The sequence below is a fragment of the Ambystoma mexicanum genome, chromosome 5q, assembly GCF_040938575.1.
Source record: "Ambystoma mexicanum isolate Mex_15411 chromosome 5q, UKY_AmexF1_1, whole genome shotgun sequence".
Classification (NCBI taxonomy): Eukaryota; Metazoa; Chordata; class Amphibia; order Caudata; family Ambystomatidae; genus Ambystoma; species Ambystoma mexicanum.
In genome coordinates, this window is record NC_090933.1 from 98,485,815 (window position 1) to 98,504,001 (window position 18,187).

Consider the following 18,187-nt stretch of genomic DNA (forward strand, 5'->3'; position numbering starts at 1 on the left):
CTGCGTTCACACAGCCAGCCTCAAATGTTCCCCCTGTACCCCCCCCCCCCAATCAATAAATGAGGGACCCTTGGATTCTGCTGTCCAGAACCGTCACCCTGAACCTCCTGCTAATCCTGTGAGATGTCCTGTTACAACTACCATTTGGCTGGTGGAAAGCTCCTGCTTAGCCTTTCCACTTCAGCCTTAGCCTTTCCACTTCAGCATTTTCCATGCCTTTGATGTGTATCACCCTGCCAGGCGAGAGGTTCTCCGACCATTGCCCCAGCTCGTACACCAACTGGTCTAGGGATCTGGCGCAAGTACTCCCTGCCTGTTGAAATGCACCATTGCTGACTTGCTGTCTTTTAGCAGAACCACTGCTTTTCCCAGAAGCACTGGAGAGAAAGGGCTCATAGGGTGCAGCTAGTTTCCCCAAATTGGAGGAGACTGCTGCTTCTTGAAGTGTCCACTGGTGGCTTTGGCCGCTGACCACTGCTGCCCTCGCCTATCTTGCTAGTGTTGATCAGCAAGGGCTGTGTCTGGTGGAATCCTCTCTGTAGATTACGTTTCTGCACCCACCACAGAAACCTACCCTTGTGGAACCGGGTTCATTCTTTAGAAGTCCTGCGAGTCCTCCTTTCAATGCTTGTACTTCTAAGTTACGACCATGACACCAGGAATATGCAAGCAGCTACATGGCCCTGTACCTTCTATATAAATCCTGGAAGCTGCTTGCACCTGGGCCCGGAGATCCTTGAGGGCTGCCTGCAACCTGACTGTCATGTCCTCCAGTTACCTCATCCTTGCCGTCCGCTCCCTGCTGTCCACAACCTTGCTCTGTTTAATTTGAGATGCTGGGAGTTGGCTACATGAAACTGCTTGTTCTTGATCATGTACCCCAATGACTCCAGACGTCTACACATGGCCTCTACATGTCAGACCAGTTGCTCTTTTGATGGTGCTCTGCTCAACCAGCCTTCTAGAGGAGGACCTTTCTATGCCCCCTTCTGGTGGAGGCACGCCACTGATTGCCCCAGAACCTTTGACGATCCACTGGGCGATGTCATTACAAAGGCAGTACCCTGAGCTGTAAATGCTGCTGCCCAATGCGAACGTTGGGAATGTTTGGTGCTCCTTCCAGATTGGTATGCAGGTGGCCTATAAATTCATGATGCCAGAAAATCTTGCTTGGATTAATGCAATCCATTTCTGCAGACACTCACTTTGAAATGCTCAGTGGTGACAAACTGGTTACATTTCTTCAAGTAAAACACCTGAACTTCTGCTTTGGTTTTGATACCAGAAAATTGGAGTAGACCCCTCTGCCTTCGTCCCCACCCTTTAGTCCCCCGTTATCAATTCAGTGCACTATTGTGGTCTCCTTCAAGACCAAGTCTTGAATGGACCGCAACATCTTCTTCTTGGCACGACCCTTGGACAGGAGATTGTGAAAAATCATTGAGGCCCTTGGTGTTGAGCTTATTTTGATCCGGTAACCACATCGGACCACTCTTACCCAAGCAGCTGTTGACATCCTGTACCATACGTCCGAGAACTGGAGCAGAGAACTTCCGGAGCCAACCTCAAATTGCCCTGGCATCAGAACGTTTGTGCCTCTTGGACCACTTCTGACTTTCTCCCCGAGCGCATCTACTTAGGGCTGAAGTGTGCTGTCTACCACTCCTTGATGAGTAGTATGATGAGTTGATCTTCAGGTTTGACTTGCGCCTCAGTTTCCCAGCATTGTTTTTATCCACCTTGAAAAACATCCACTTCTTCTTTCAGCATGTTTCAACATCTGCCTTACGAATGGGATCTTCAATTATGTGGCAGTCGGTATGCCAGTCTTCTGATATTCAGCTGCCGGTGGCCTGCAATCATGGAAGCCAAGGCTATTGCTGAGTACTTAACTCCCTTGTAAGCCAGGTCCGACATGAATTCCGACATCCTGCAATATAGGTGCAGTAACTGTAAAATTCTGGAGTGCTTTTGACAGCTTATTTTGACTCTTTCCACTCCCTCAAAATCTTTTGATTCACTTCTGCAAGCTGGGGCAACCCTGCTTTCAGGGTGTTCTGAACTGGATCACGGGTGCCCTGGTTGTCTTTTCTGCTGCCTGATTGATTTCCAGTTAAAAATAACCCATGTAGTTGGCCACCTCTATTGCAGTGTTGCCTTATTATGGTATTTCCCATTTTGTGCATCCTCCAGAGATTATACTAAATCCGGGGCTACTCTGAGGAAAAGCAATCTGAGCGTGAAGTGGGGGGAGTCATTCTCTTCCTGCTCCTAGTGCCTTCTCCTTGCTCCATGCCCCAATGCCCCCAGGGCTCGTAGCAGAAAGAACCATGATCCATCATTGACCCACAGATAATCACCTCGGCCTGAAGTGTGCAATCAACCCTCCTGATCTTCTACTCAACTGAAGTCCCTCGCCAAGCAGGGTCCCCCGGGGGCATGTCACCGCCTCACAAATCTTCCTTCAGACCAGCAGAGGGTTGCCAGTGGGAGGGAGGGCGAGGGGGTTACTGTATATGTTGCCCCTCAGAGTTCAGTAAAGAGAGGATCTGCTTTGCATAAAACAGTCTAGCTACCTTTCTGGGGTCTCTGCCATTTCTAAATAAGGCATGCAGGAGGATGGGTGTGTTAAGCTTCTGGCGGTGAAGTACATGGGGAAATAATGTAAATAAAAGGTTCATGACATGGGGGGGGGGTACCTCACAAGTAAGTACTTTGACGAGGGACAGGGATGTTAAGGTAATGTGTGTCTTTTGGTTTATTTTTACAGTAGTACTATCCTGGCTCGCATCGTCTATCCTGCAACCTAGTGGTGGGCTTTAAGTGTTTTTTTTTTTTTTTTTTTTTTTTTTTTTAAATCTACAAAGTCCAAGCCAACCCTAAACTGGGCTCTATAACCACCTACTTTCATGGCCCTGGTTTCTTGTACACAGTGTCCATTGGAATAAGAGATGCAAATCTTGTGTTGAATAGATCACGTAGCAGACTTTCACCATAACAAAGTATTGCTTTTGATGTACCCATCTTTAGTTCATTAAGTCTTCTAAGAATTCTATATCATTGAGCGTTTTATTTCAAATTTCTATAAGCCTTTACTTTTTCTACTGACCTTACAAGTCCTATTTTGCTTCACCCGGAGCTCTTTCTCCCAGTTGGTGTGGTGTATTCTTTAGCCAATGTTGGTTTTACACTGGCCTAATATCGAACAAATGTACATGTACCTTTTTGGAGCAATTGTTGGCTGTTTTTCTGCTATTACTCACTAGTACCTACAGTGAAATAATGCACGATTTAGAGGCAGAACAGTCTTCCGCAGGATCCCTGTTTTGTCATTTGTGAAAAGTATCCTTCCACATGAAGGAAGTATAGTTAATCATGCATGAATTGTTTATCTAAACGTTAGCGCATTTGGTCCGTTCTATGTATGTCGCAATAATTTCAGGACATTTCATGCACAATGCTATTGCACTTTGAGCTACCAGATGCATAACCTTTACTTTTTCTTGCTTCTAGCGGGCCTGTTCCAGTGTTGGTGATGAGTCTGCTTTTCATTGCCTCTGTCTTTATGCTGCACATCTGGGGCAAGTACACACGATCCTAGAACTGCCTGATTCATCTTTTTGACAACTTGGACATCTTCACTGTGGACCAAAACAATAATTTGGATGGCACGTTTCTGAGAGGGAAAACTGCAATACCTAGCAAAACAACAAGCTGAAGTGTCATTGAGGACTTGATTTTAGTTTTGCCTAAATCTGGTAAACTATGAACTTTCACATTTCTGTAAAGCTTATGGCTTTTAGGGTTGTCTCTTAGCCAATATGTGTCTAATAAAGGATGTTTTGCAGCATTTCTACCCAAGCGCAACTAATAAAAATGGTTTCCTTTCTCATGTTTGTTCTTTCTGATTTTGTGCTTCTCAATTACTCTAATTTCACTGACTGAGGGATGGAAGGATGCCTGGTAGAAAGCAACACCAATTAACAGAAAACCCAATAAGAGCTGTTTTTAAAAACATTCAGTTTTCATTCTAAACCCAATTTTTCAATTTCCACAAGTAACCCAGCGAACCTAGTCCGAGTGTATTCCATTTTATCTTGCATGATTCATTGGTAGTCCATTTATCTAGCATCACAAATATGACTTCCATCAGAAAACAAACTGAATGGCCATTGCCAAATTTCATGGTGGCCTTTAATCCAACGGTAAATGGTTTTGGGAGGCGGCTGCCCACATTTAAAACTGTCTAGCATCCAATCCATGAACTGTCTTTCCTCAGTTCATTTTCTGCCGTCATGATCTCCTTTTGCCATGCATCGAAGTATGACCCAAAAGAGGATTTCCAATTCAGTGTGAAGAATTTCTTCAATTAGCCAGTACTATAGAACACTGCTCTTCACACCTTCTCCTCCAATGGCTTCTCCTAGCAACTCTTTGCAGGTGACACTCAAATCATCTCCTTTCCCTCCTTTCTGGCGAGCTATGGTGAAACATTTAACTATATCTCTGCCATCAAATACTGGATGGCATCTAACTCGCTCATCTCCTCTAAAACTGAAGTTCTCTACTCCCAATCCGAACAGGCAATCCCATTCTCTCCGGACTACCTTCCCTGCTCTGCTTCTGTTTGCAACCTTGGTGACATCTTCGACCCATCTCACAACTTCTCACTCTTCATCTACACATCTGCCACTGCGGCCAGACTTCATCCCCTCAACATCAGAAAATAAGACCTTGTCTTCCTTTCAACACTACTAAGCACATCACATCTCTTCTTTAGTACTCCCTCGATCTGACTAGTGTGCCAGTCTACTCTATAGCTTTCCCAACTATGCTTTTTAACCTCTCAAGAGAAGCCTCAACTTTGCTGTCTGTACACTCTTCAACCTTCCCTGCTTTGTCGCCTCCCCAGCCCATTAGTTAGGCTGGTTATCGGAGACAGAGAGCAAAGTATAAACTCATTCTCATCTTCACAACTATACATAGTCTTGCCTCACCCTACCAATTGGCCCTACTCTACCTATGATCATCCCCTGCTCACCTCCTTGCCACTTCTCATGCCCCTTGCGCTCCCTCTCATTTCCCCTCTCATCCTCGCTCCCTTACTCTGTAATACTCTCCCTCTCCACACTATCCCAACCTCCTAGCTCTCCTTTGTGAAGAACCACTTGCATATCATTCTACGCCACCACATCTCCCTGTTATGCTCTTCCCCCTAACTCTCTACAACTATCCAATGGGACTTACTCCCCCCACCCCTTCATCCTAAAGCATAGCGCTTCCTTCACTATCCTGTTCATATATCATGCTCTAAACTCTCCTTGTCCATACTACATTTTTCCTCACCTTCCTCACATCCATCATCTGGTCTTCTATCCACATCCTCTCACCCATTGTTAAGGACACTGATCCCCGCTCTGTGAATCAATGTTTGGTAAGCTTTTTGTGCCAAAAATGCAATGTTTTCCCTGTCATTTTAATTAAATGATGTGACCTACTAATCACAGATGTGTGTAACATAGTGATGAGACTTGTTAAATTTTCTTGTAACAGGAATATGCACGTTTTATCTCAGTGTTCACATAAAACCAGTACTGGCAAAACAATTGGATGTTTTATCCTTTCTCAAAATAGTTAAAAAAATAAGTGATTACAGAGGTATTGCATATTCACACCAATATGTTTGTATATTTAATGTGGCAGGTAACGGGGAGCCTCTCTGTTGCCTCCCCACCCCCAAAACAAACGTCTTCTCTCACCACTTACCAGCTGGACCGGAACTTTCTGCTCTGGTCCCACCACTCCCCCCGGCCGCCACCATAGAGTCTTAGTCACTGTGATTTTTTTTTTTTTGGTTTTTTTCTTCGGGCGATTAGTGTTGCGCAAGAAGCACAGCCAGTAGCCTCCAGCAGGGCGGCCACATACATGGCTGGTAATGTCCCGCAGCCCTCGCTGAGTCCCTCGCTTCACTCAAGCCTGCCTATGCTCGGGCTGGCAGGCAGTTATCGGCCATGTATGCCCCTCTGCTGGGGCATGATTGCTACAATATATGCCAGGAATATGCGACCATATATTGCATACGCAAATCTGTAAAACAGTGTCATCAACTGATCGTTCAAATTAGGCTAAAATGTGCTGAACTAATACTTCTCCATTTCTTTTTTTTAAAAATTAATTTGTATTAGTTTTTGATACAAGGAGGTCACAGAGATGGAAAAAAGAAAAACAATTGAATACATTTGAGTACATGAGTCAGGAATGCTGCATATTTAAATCAACATTTAACATCCAATTCCATTCCTTCAACTTCATTCAGTATAACTTTGCAATAACTATTTCCATTTCCCTTCCCTCTGCTGCCTCCCACCCCCCATAGGGTTAGGCAATTGTTTCACGAGAGTAATGTGGGCTTATGGGCATGTGGTCGCTTCTGGGGTTCTCTTGCTGGGGGACGCTTCTTTGTATTTCTTCATCACCTCGTGGGTCACATATAAAACAGTGTCAAATGTTGGAAAGCTATTATACGACAGATCGGGTATCGGAGTCACCTTTCACACATTCCCGCACATCAATGCGTTGTTCCTGGCATATATTTATGAAATCCATCCACAAAACATCACAACCCATGGATCTACCGTGCAGGGACGAGGTTATTTTTTCCATGATGCATATGTTAGATGCTACATTGACCCATTCTCTCATTCGGGGTTGTTATGGATTTCCACTTCATAACTACCAGAGCCCGGGCAGCTAGAAATAGCTGTGCGATTAGGCCTTTGACTCTTCTCCATTCATCTTCATGTTTTTTCGAACTCAAACAGACTGTATCCAAAGGATGGCAGATCCTCATCTCATCCTAAATCTTTGATCCACCCCAGGACTTCATCCCAGTCCACCTTAATTCGGGGCATCCCCACCACATGTGCCAATAGTCCGCAATTGCCCCACATTCACGCCAACATTGTGGATTGGCTGACTGATACATTTTGGAGAGTCTGTGTGTGTGATACTGCCACCGGTGTAGTAGCTTGATTGCATGTAATTTATATTGGCATGATATAGATGTCCGGGGTGCTGCTCGACATATTTTCCCCCATGTGGCTGGATCAATGTTTTCGCCCAAGTCTCTTTCCGATTTCATTCTAAGGGGTTCCGTAGTTCCCCCTACCTGCCTCTATCGGGGTTTTGTACATCACAGATATTAGCCCCTTCATTTCTGTTGAGTAGTGTCTCAAAGGGGGTAAGTTCCCTCAGTTTATCTTTCCACTCTGGTCTCGTCAGAATGCCCTTAATCTGTAGGAATAAGGTGGACAGTACTCCTATACCCAAGGCCTCCACTAGCTCTGGGAGCGTAATGAAGGAGTCATTCTTCACTAGTTGGCCTACTCTCTCCAATCCCGCCTCATACCAAGTTTGAAATGGTTCAACGTTGGGAATATGTTCATTGATACCTGGAGACCACAAATGGCTCAACAGGGATGGCCATGTAGTAACATTCTTCATCTCCGGGCCTTCCCTCCATACTTCCCAGATTGTCCCTACTATCGGGTGTGCTTTCATTCTGTTGAGCAGTTTCCTCCTAGGAGCCCAGAGCCACTCTGAGACCGTGGCCGTGAATATATAGTGGTTGCCCATTGCAATCCATTGTGGTTCCTTCTGGTTACGGAGGTTGGGGATAAGCACCCGTAGTTGGGTTGCTTCATAATATTGCCTAACGTCTGGGAGGCCTACCCCACCCTTGTCCTTAGGCAATGTTAGGGTGTCGTATGCGATTCTGCTTTTTTTTTTTTCCCATGCCGTAGGAATCTTACTATCGCCTTCGAATCTTACTATCGCCTTCTTGACTTCCATGGAAAAACTGTTCTGGTATCTTAATGGGGAGCATTTGGAAAGGATACAAGAACCGTGGGGAGGCAAATCATTTTTATCGCATTGAGGCATCCTAACCATGAAACTGTTAGAAACTTTGGAGGAGTATTGGGAAGTTGGCTTCATATAAGTGTTCTATCTGTCTCGTGATTCGTAAATATTGGAGCTTGGTATGTTTGATCGTTAGACCGAGGGAGGAGTATTTGGTCTCATTTCGCCTCTGCGTGCCCTTGTAGGGGGAACCCAATTGACTTGGTTTTATCGACTTTAAACCCTGACATTTTGCCATATTCTTCGAGGAGATGCAGAGCTCTGGGGACAGAGGTCCCCGGGTTGGCCACGTGAAGAAGTATGTCGTCGGCATACATTGCCACTTTATACTCGGTCTGGCCTAGGTGCAATCCCTCAACCTGGTTGTCCTCCCTTAACTTCTGCGCTAGTGGTTCCATTGAGAGAGCAAAGAGGATGGCCGAGAGGGGGCATCCTTGCCTGGTCCCTCGTTTCAGCTCGAACCATCTTGAATACTCCCCCATTTACAAATATTGAGCTTTGGGTGCTGTGTAGACTGTCTGAATCCCCCTTCTAAATTTGGGCCCTATCCCAACCTTGCATAAGACTGCTGTCGGGAAGCCCCATTCTACCCTTTTTGGCGTCCAACGAGAGCAGTGGTGGGACATTATTCATCCTTTGGGAGGTATGGACTAGAGGCAGGGCTTTGCGCATGGTGTCGGCTCCCTGTCTCCCGAGTAGGAATCCCACTTGATCGGGATGAATGAGAAGGGGCATAAGTATCTCCAAGCGAGAGGCTAACATATACATTTTCACGTAAACATTGAGTAGGGATATGTGGCGATACGATCCGCACCTTCTGGGGTCCCTTCTTTGGGAATCGCGTTATGAGGGCTTTGACAAAGGAGTCTGGGGGTTTCCCTGATTCTAGAATCTCGTTGAAGAGTTCAACCAAGAATGGTACAAGGTGTGTATACAAGGCTTTGTAGAATCCAGCCGTGTATCCATCTTCCCCTGGGGATTTACCTAGGGCCAACCTTTTTATGGCCTTCTGTATCTCTTCCTCCGTTATGGGTGATTCTAAGCGAGTAGAATCTATGTTCGGTATTTTGGCCATGCTGATAGCGGCGAGATAGCTCTCTATACCTGTTAGATTTGGGTCTGCTTCCGGGGTGTACAATGTTTCATAGAAGGCCGCAAAGGTTTCGGGGATGGAGGGTTTGCCTGTCACTGGATCAAGTCTTTCATCTGTTCTCTCTGCTACTCTACGTTCAGCCTGTTGTTCCCTAAGCCTGGCGGCCAGGAGCGCGTCAGCTTTTTCCCCTTTTTCATAGTATTTTTGTTTCAACAGATGGAGTTTACATACTGTCTGGTCGTGTTCTAAGAGACAAAGTTCTTCCCTTTTCTTTTTCTCCTCACCAATTTTGATGGGGTCTACAGTGCCACCTTCCTTAGCCTCCCTATCCAACCGACAAATCTCTTCCCAATTCTGTTTTCTATCAGTTCTCTCTTTTCTTATGAGCCCCTTCTCTTATAAGGACCCCCGCCCCCCTCCAGGTTGCCTTACCCGCCTCCCACACCACCTGTTTAGAGACCTCCTCAGTGTTGTTCAATCTAAAATATTCAAGAATCTCCCTTTCCATCTCGCTTTTAAAGACTGGGTCTTTCCATAGGGCCTCATTACACCTCCATTTACCTCCCCTGACCGGTAAGTGCTCCCAGTGTGTGCCCGCAATCACCATAATGTGATCTGACCATGTGATTGGAGTGATCTCTGTGTGTGTTGTGATGCTGTATAGGTCCTTCGAGAAATCAATATAATCAATACGGGTGAAGGTGTTGTGCGGGGCTGAGAAGAAGTTGTAACCTCGTTCATTTGGGTGCATTCGTCTCCGCACATCACTCATTCCATACACATCCTTCATGTCTGTAAACTCGTTGTATTCACATTTGGTATTGTCTCTCATTACTGGGTTACCAGCTTTCCGATCTATGGTAGGATCTGCCCATATGTTGAAATCTCTGCCTAGAATGATGTGCACTGTGGCCTCGAGCATTATTTTGGTGATTGTTTTAGACAGAAATCTAATCTGACTTGCATTAGGGGAGTAAATCGTGGCAATTGTCACCTTCACATTTCCAATGGCTCCCGTTACCAGTAAGGCTCGGCCTTCCGTGTCTGACAATGTCTTGGTGACCTTAAAGTCTATTGCTTTCCTGACTAGAATTCCCACCCTTTTCTCAGTGGTCCAGAGCCCCAGAATTCTATACCATTTTGCATCCCAAGGACTGACCTCTCGTCCCCCCTTTCATATAGTTGGTCTCCTGCAACAGAAGGATATCAATTTTCGCTCTACGGAACTCCCTGTATACTAGGGACCTTTTGGTCGGTGAGTTGAGCCCCTTGACGTTGAGTGTCCCCACCCGTAGATGGCTCCTTCTGCCTAGTTCAGTGGTCATCATCCTTGTGAAATATCAAAGTGAACCAAATTTCCAAACGCAACCACCAGCATGTCATCCGTTTAACAGACCACATTTCATTACTCTCTAACTGTTTCCGTTAATGTTACCCTTGTCCTCCCTTTAGTCTTGCCTTGTACCCCTGCTGCCCTGCCCAACCTCCCACTCCCCATTTGGTGGTGTCTGATCGAATCCAGCAAAACCACTGGTCCTGTATCGACCTACCAGCAGAGACCGTTACCTCACGGTCCCTTGCAATAATAAAATCTAAATAAAAAAGAGCCCCCACCGCCCCACGTTTCCAACATATAATCAAAAAACCAAGCATCAGTCTCAGTGAAAATCTGGAGACCGGCAGTCAAACCTTATGTGGTGCAGCACATTTAACTTGGGTATACCAGGTCTCCTAGATCTTAGTTACCCCCGTCTGGGGAGATGTTGCCTCTTCGATATTTCCTCGAACCTTTCACTCTGTCTCCTTGGGCCTTGAATGCGCCATTTCTTCCCTTCCTTTGTCGGGTCCTGCCGATCTTCCCTTTGGCCATGTGGGCCGACCAGTTCTGCAATGCACGCTCTTATCTCTTTCTCAGATCTCAGCCTTATCGTTGAGCCTTCATGCTCAAAGGAGAGTGAGCAGGGATATCCCCATCTGTAGCGGGTGTCCCGTTGCTTCAGCCACTTCGTGAGGGGCCCACCCGTTCTCCTGAGGGCTAACGTTAGGGAGGACAGATCTTGGTATATCGTAATCTGTGCCCCTCCGAGGGTGATCGCACCTCCATTCCTCGCCTTCTCCAGCACCCTGGCCTTGTTCTGGTAACGATGGAACTGAGCAAGGATCGACCTCGGGCCTCCGCAGGGGCCACCGGCTCTGTGTATATGTTCTGTTTTGGGTTCATCGATTGCGTCATCTGCGACTAGGAGCTTAATGATGTTGTGTAATGTTTTCCTAAGAGCTTCCGCTTCGCCTTCTTGTTCTGGAATTCCAAAAAAGCGTAAGTTATTCTGCCTTTCACGATTTTCCAAGTCATCCATTTTAAGCTTGAAGTCTTCCCTGTGTTCCAGTTCAGCTATTCGATGTTCGAGTTGTGTCTCTAGGGTGTCTATTGAGACTTTGTTTTTCTCAACTCGCTCTGTCTGTCTTCAATATTGTCTAGGCGTTGCGTGATCTTGTCAATCTTTCCGCCTATGTTGGCCCCATGTTCTTTATTTTGCTCAATAGGGCGGCAATGTCACCTTTCGTGGCGGCGGTCTCAACATTTACATTTGGTGTGGTCGCCATTTTGATGTCGGCGACGCAGTGAGATGATGGGACGTAGGCGAAGGTGGCCAATTTCTGCTGTGCGGTCATGTACCACAATTTTCACTGTGTGCTGTATCCTATGAGTTCTGGATATGAGATGGAGGGCTAAGGAGCAAAAATCATTCAATAGGGATGGCCTTGGTTCTTATTGTTTGCTGAGGTCAATCAGGCCTTGCTGTCTCTCCGTGTCAGTTGACCTGTGACGTTGTCATGAGAGATTCGTCTGATGGCTGTGTGGTCGTTAAATTGGGAGTGAGATGGTCGGTGTTTCAGTGGTGTGGAGATTAGTGCCTGGTATCTGCGCCCTCTCTAGGTGGCCCTTTTGGGGGTGTGCTGATTCCTTGCCCCTTTGCACGATAACCTTTATCAGTCTGGTGTTTCTTAAAGTGCCCCCGGTCTCAGATGGCCCCAGTGTGATTCCAGGAGATAGGGTTTTATGGATTTGCAGGCCTATTGTGTGGCCTTTGCTTCTCACAGATATGCAGTGACACTCTTCCAGCGCCGCGTTGTAGTTGGTGCCGTACGTTGGTTCCATTATGTGCGCCTCCCGTGTGGAGGATGAGGCTTTGTGCGCTGGGATGCCACTGTGCAATAAGTGTCCAATATTAATGTTCAGCTAATAGGGGTTTGCTTCCCTGTTTGCTGTCCCCCTCGGTCTGGGAGTAGCCCACTGGGGTGTGTTGGTGTGGGAACCCGCTCGGAGGGCTTCAGTACCTTGGCGCGGACCCGCTATGCGCAGGTTTCTGCTTCGCTGCGGTTCAATGTTGGATTTCCACTCACCCCCTGCTTGCAGGATTGAACGTTGCCCTCCGTTGTTCCTGATCAGGTTCTCTCTATGTGGATCGTGTCAGGGCCCAAAACTCGGCCCGGGGCTTGGTGCTTCGCAGGAAGGGGCCGTGACTTCCTGGGCTGCCAGAAGCAGGAGCCTCTTATGTCATAGCTGCGGGTCTGTTGGGGGGGAAAGCACTTTTCTGTGCGAAATCGGGTCTGATCTTCACGCAGATTTTGCCCAGTTGGTGGGGGCTTCTTCCGACCTTGGTGTAGGTACTTTGCAGCCTCAGGGGCGGGGGGGTCAAGCAGTTGGGGCTCTTACTACTTTACGGGACCCGAGGCGCGGAGCTCACACGAAAGAGGAGAGCATCCGTGTGCCCCCTGGTGGCCAACCCTACTACTCCGTTTCTAATTAAGTATTCCTTCTGTTTCCCCCTTATAGTGCCTGAAGAAAAATTATTGATTTATAATTTAAAAGTCATCGACATTAGGACACAACATATGCTATAACCATGGTTTAAAGGCCAAATCTGCTCCCAGTTATAGGGTAAGAAAATCCCCCTAGGAGTGTTGAAATCAACAGCTCATTAAGATGAGGTTAAAATTAGTACAATTAATACCTTTACATCACTAATGGTGTTCGTTCTGTTTCCGCCTTAAAGTACCCAAGGAGAAACTATTGGTAAAATGCAACAGGGTTTATGAGACCGATAAGGAAGTGGGCAGGTCACTAATATCAGGAATGCACGGATATGGTCAATTGCAAAAGATTTGGGCACAATAAGAATATTGCTTTTAGTATCAATTTTAGTGAAAAAAATATATATGCTATATACGCTTAAAAAAATGTAAAATGTGGTTATTGCATTTGGATGTAAATAAGTGAGCATAAATTGGTAACTACTTCAGATGTAATGTACATATTTTACAGGGTTTGTGAATAATATTTGATAAGTGTATATACAAATGTATTTGAAGACCTTCTCAAATCCAATTTATGTGAATTCACATTAGTACAGAGTTGTGGCAGGCAGCGCTCTTGCACACATAGTCTAGGATTCTTTGCAAAGTTGAATGGTAATCGGTGACTCTGGAAAACATATCAGCTGCTGTAATGGCATGAAACGCCTCAAAGGCTTTTCTATTCTTCTTTGGCCACCACTCTGAACGCCTAAACGTGGTTGAAGATCTGAGGAAAGCCTGGCCTACAAGTGTTGTAGTGAAGCATTGGGCTATTTCTGGAAAATCAGCCTACATATTGCATTCTAGTGCTGGGCATCCAAAGATTTGTCAGCTGACCTGCTGCATGGTCGCAAGCACTATTCATCATAAAGCCATTGGAGGCTTCAGTTGAAATTGCATCGAAGCCCTTGGCTGGGAACATGGATGCCTAACGGTGGACTATTTGCAGAATAGACCCACCTGTTTAAGTAGTGTGAAAGGTCGACTATACAAATGGGACTTTTTTGAGAAAAGTGTAAGTTGTCCAACAAAGGCCCGAAAGTCGCACCACATTTTCCCGATCAGACCGCAAATCTCTTGAAAAGATTGTTCTATTTGAAACCCTTTAAGAATATAGTGACTTGGAGAACTGAGCTAATGCTGGGTTAGCTTTGTTAAGAATGCTCATCAGCTGTAAATACTCTATAAGAAGTTTTTTTTTTAGTGTCTTTCTTGTATTGCTGTTCCCAGTGTACCTACCCTCTGTCAACCCATGCTGTACTAAACACTGTTCCTGCATATTCTTTTGATATTTTGTTTGAATCATCTACATTCTCTTTTAGATTTTAATCAGGCTTGGCTACTTTAATGCGTATTCAAGTAATAAAGCATTCCACAGTTTTGGTTGACACCCCATATACCCACCTTGTTGTTTCTTGTCTAATTGACCTTTATTTATTTATTAAATTTATATAGCGCGCAGGCAGCCCAGGGGCATTGTGGCACTGTTACTTGCAAGGAAGACTTAGTTACAATTTGAGCAGGTTGTGCCTTGGGTTACAGTAAGGCAGGGACCTGTGATCAGATATATCACATAATACATCATACAATACAATTATGAGGGCTAGGCCATGTAATTGTTAGATGAACAGGGTCGTTTTCAGGGTTTTCCGAAAGGCGGTCAGTGAGGGTTCAGAGCGCAGGGAGCTAGGGAGGGTGTTCCAGTGTACGGCAGCGAGGTACGGGAAACTGGAGCCCCCTGCTCTGGTCCTTTTTACCCTGGGTACTGAGAGCATGCTGGCATAGGGTGATCTAGTGGGTCTTGTGGAGGAGACCAGGTGGATCCTCTGCGAAAGGTACATTGGGGCGGCAAGATGGACACATTTGTGGGTGATGCTTAGAGCCTTGAATAGGATCCTCTCCTTTATGGGGAGCCAGTGGGAAGCTTTTCTGGCAGCGGTGATGTGCTCTCTCTTGGCAATGCCTTGTGCAGCGCGTAGGGCACTGTTCTGTATTACTTGGAGCTTCTCAAGATTTTTGTTGGAGGTCCCAAGGAAAAGAATATTGCAGTAATCAAGTCGCGAGCCAGTTATGGCCCTGGCTATGTTAGTGCAGGTGTCTTTTGAAAGATAAGGTCTGATTGCGTTAAGGAGTTTTGCATGGTAAGCGGCCGAGGAGGCAATGGCGTTTACTTGTCTGGTCATGGATAGATTGGAGTCTAAGTAGACGCCTAGTGTTTTTACCGTGTCAAGTACTGGGATCGTGATTGAGTCAATGGTGAAATGGCTGAACTGAGCGTCAAGTTTCTTGATGGTGTCAGGGGAGCCTACGAGTAGGAGCTCAGTTTTGTCGGAGTTGAGGCAGAGGCCGTTGATAGCCATCCACATTTGAGTTGTGTTGTAGATGTTGTTGAGGGTAGCAGAGTCCGTGTCATAGTCGCCTGTCAGAGTGAGAAGGATCTGTGTGTCGTCGGCGTAGTTGGTGTAAGAGATGCCCATGGCGTCAAGGATGAGGAAGAGGGGGCGGGTGAAGATGTTGTAGAGGGTGGGGGAGAGGCAGGAGCCTTGGGGCACCCCACATAGCATGATAGAGGGTGATGCAGTGGCTAGGTCAGAGAAGACCTGCATGGTCCTGCCTTGGAGGAAGGAGGTGATCCATGTAATGGCTTCTTGAGAGAAGTTGGCTGTGGAGGAGAGGTGGTGGCAGAGGATGTCGTGGTCTACAAGATCAAAAGCTGCCGACAGATCCAGGAGAAGGAGCAAGACAGGTTTGCCTTGGTCCCTTGCGTCGTCCATTTGGTTTTTTAGGTCGAGTAGGGCGGTCTCTGTCCCATGCCTAGGGCGAAAGCCAGATTGTCTCAGTCCAAGGAGGTTCTGTTCTTCGAGGAAGTGCTGGACCTGCAGGTAGGCTGCTTTGTCTAGAATCTTGAGGAGGAAAGGGACAGTGGTGATGGGGCGGTAGTTATTAGGGGAGGTGGGGTCAAGTGTGGGTTTCTTTATGAGGGGTCGGACCCATGCTTCCTTTAGGCAGGCGGGGACTCTCCCAGTGGTGAAGGAGGCGTTGACGAAGGCTGTTAGAAAAGGGGCCAAGGTGTCTGCGCAGTCTTTGATGATGGAGGCAGGACAGGGGTCGCCTTTGCAATTGGAGGGTTTTATGTTTTTCATAATGTTGATCATGTCGTTTTCTTGGACGGTTTTAAACAAGAAGGTGGGTGGGGCCTCAGTGGGTGATGGGGGCAGTGGTGGTGGGGAGGGTGTAGTGTGGGTGGAGAGTGTTAGTTTGGTGTTCAAGATTTTGGCTTGGAGAGAGCTGATCTTATTGCGCATGGCTGTTTGGATGTTGTCACACCATTCTTTGTCCTTAGTGAAGTTTTGGGGGGTGGGTGTGGGGTTCTCAAGTTCCCTGAAAATGGCGAACATTTCCTTGGTGTTCGACTTGGCCTCAGCAATTCTCTCTTCGAAGGATTTAGCTTTGGCTTTAATGATGGCTTTCTTGTAATTAATTGCAAGGGATTTGAAGTTGAGTTTGTCTTTCTCATCCCGTGATGTTTGCCAAAGAGCTAATGCTGCCCGTTTGTCGGAGTGTAGTTTTAGAAGGTCTTGGGTGAACCACGCATTAGCGTGTCTAGTGGGTTTGGTTTTCCGAAGTTTAAGTGGGGCGATGGTATTGATTGCTGCTGTGATGGCCGTATCATAATTTTTTGCCAGAGTTTCCGGGTCGTTGGAGAATGGGGCTGTGAAGGCAGGTCCCTGTAAGAAGGGTAGGAGTCTTTCTTTGGTCAGTTGACGGGCACTCCTTGTAAGGGCAGGAGGCAAGGGAGGAGGGGGGTGGGATGTGGTTGTAGTGGTGGGGATGTTAAAGGTGATGGTGTGGTGGTCGGACCATGGGGTGGGGGTGTTGCCCGTGACTGTGATGGGGCAATTGTGGTGGGCGATCCAGTCTAGTGATCTGCCTAGGGCGTGTGTGGGGTTGTTGATGGTGTTGACGAATCCTAGGGTGGCTAGAGCTGTGTCAAGTGCTTTGGCTGTAGGGTCTTTGGCGTCATTCAGGCCAAGGTTGATGTCTCCAAGGAGAATGGCTTTGGATGACTTTTTGAGGTTGTCCGCCAGGAGGTGGGTGATGGAGGCCTGGAAGTCTCCTAGGGGGCCTGGTGGTCGATAGATGAGGTGTAGGGTGATGGTGCATTGGTGCGAGATGGTGAGTTTTAATTGAAGGTAGTCGCTGTTATTGTTGATAGTTTTGTCAGCCCTTCTGATGGTGATTGAGTCTTTGGCTATGAGTGCGACACCGCCTCCAGTGGTCATGCGATCTTGTCTCGTGATGGCATAGCCAGGTGGGAGAGCGAGGGATAGGGCGGGGCCTGAGGCTTCATGTAGCCAAGTTTCGGTGACCATTAGAAGATCTAGATCTAGGGTGGTAATAAGGTCGTGGATGTCTAGTGCATGCGCATTGATGGAGCGGGCGTTGATGAGGGCACATTTGAGGTGCGGTTCAGGGGTGACATTGATGGTCGGGGGTGGCCTATCCGAACCGGTGGAAGGCATGTTTCCTGTGGTCATAGACACAGATAAAGTGGCATTTGCATCATTAGGTAGCAAGGCAGTGGTAGAAGAATTGCAAATAGCGGTAATTTCATTCATACGTGTGAGTGACACATTAACAAGAGTCTTAGACATTGTATCCAATGAAAATGGCTCACGGTGGTGCTTGATAAGTGGGGTCAGCTTCGTTGTGTGACCTTGACCAATGCTATCCTTGGTGAGCTGAGGTCTCTTGGAGACCAAAGCCTGAAGATTGATTTTATTTGCACTTAAGGCTGATTTATCCTTTCATGACAGCAAAATCCAATAATGCAATATACACAGTACCCGGCGATGGTCAATGAGCTTGTAGCAAGCAAGCTCAATGGCCCTCACTGGGTTGTTACAGCCGCAAAAAGTTTTTGTCTGTCTTGGCCGCCATGGAAAGGGAAAAGACTGCGTAGTCCCTTCGCCACCCCCCCCCCCCCCCCCACCTTTCCTTGGCAGCCATCTTTTTTTGTTCACTTATTTCTATATTAATAATGGCCATCATGGAAAGGGAAAAGGGATTTACATGTAGCCCTGTTCCCTGGTGGGTATTTTTTTTTTCTCTAGTTCAGGAACGGTTGCACCACTGTTTCTCGACTGAAAACATTTCGGATTACTTCCCCAGTAGGACGTGCTAGGGCACTAACGGCAATGGAACTCTGTGGGGGGCATTACCAGTTGGGTAATGCCCCCGGGCTGCGTTAAAGCCCTCGCTTTGCTCGGACTTCTAACAATTGCCCCAATTATCTTTAAAGATGCTGAATAAAAT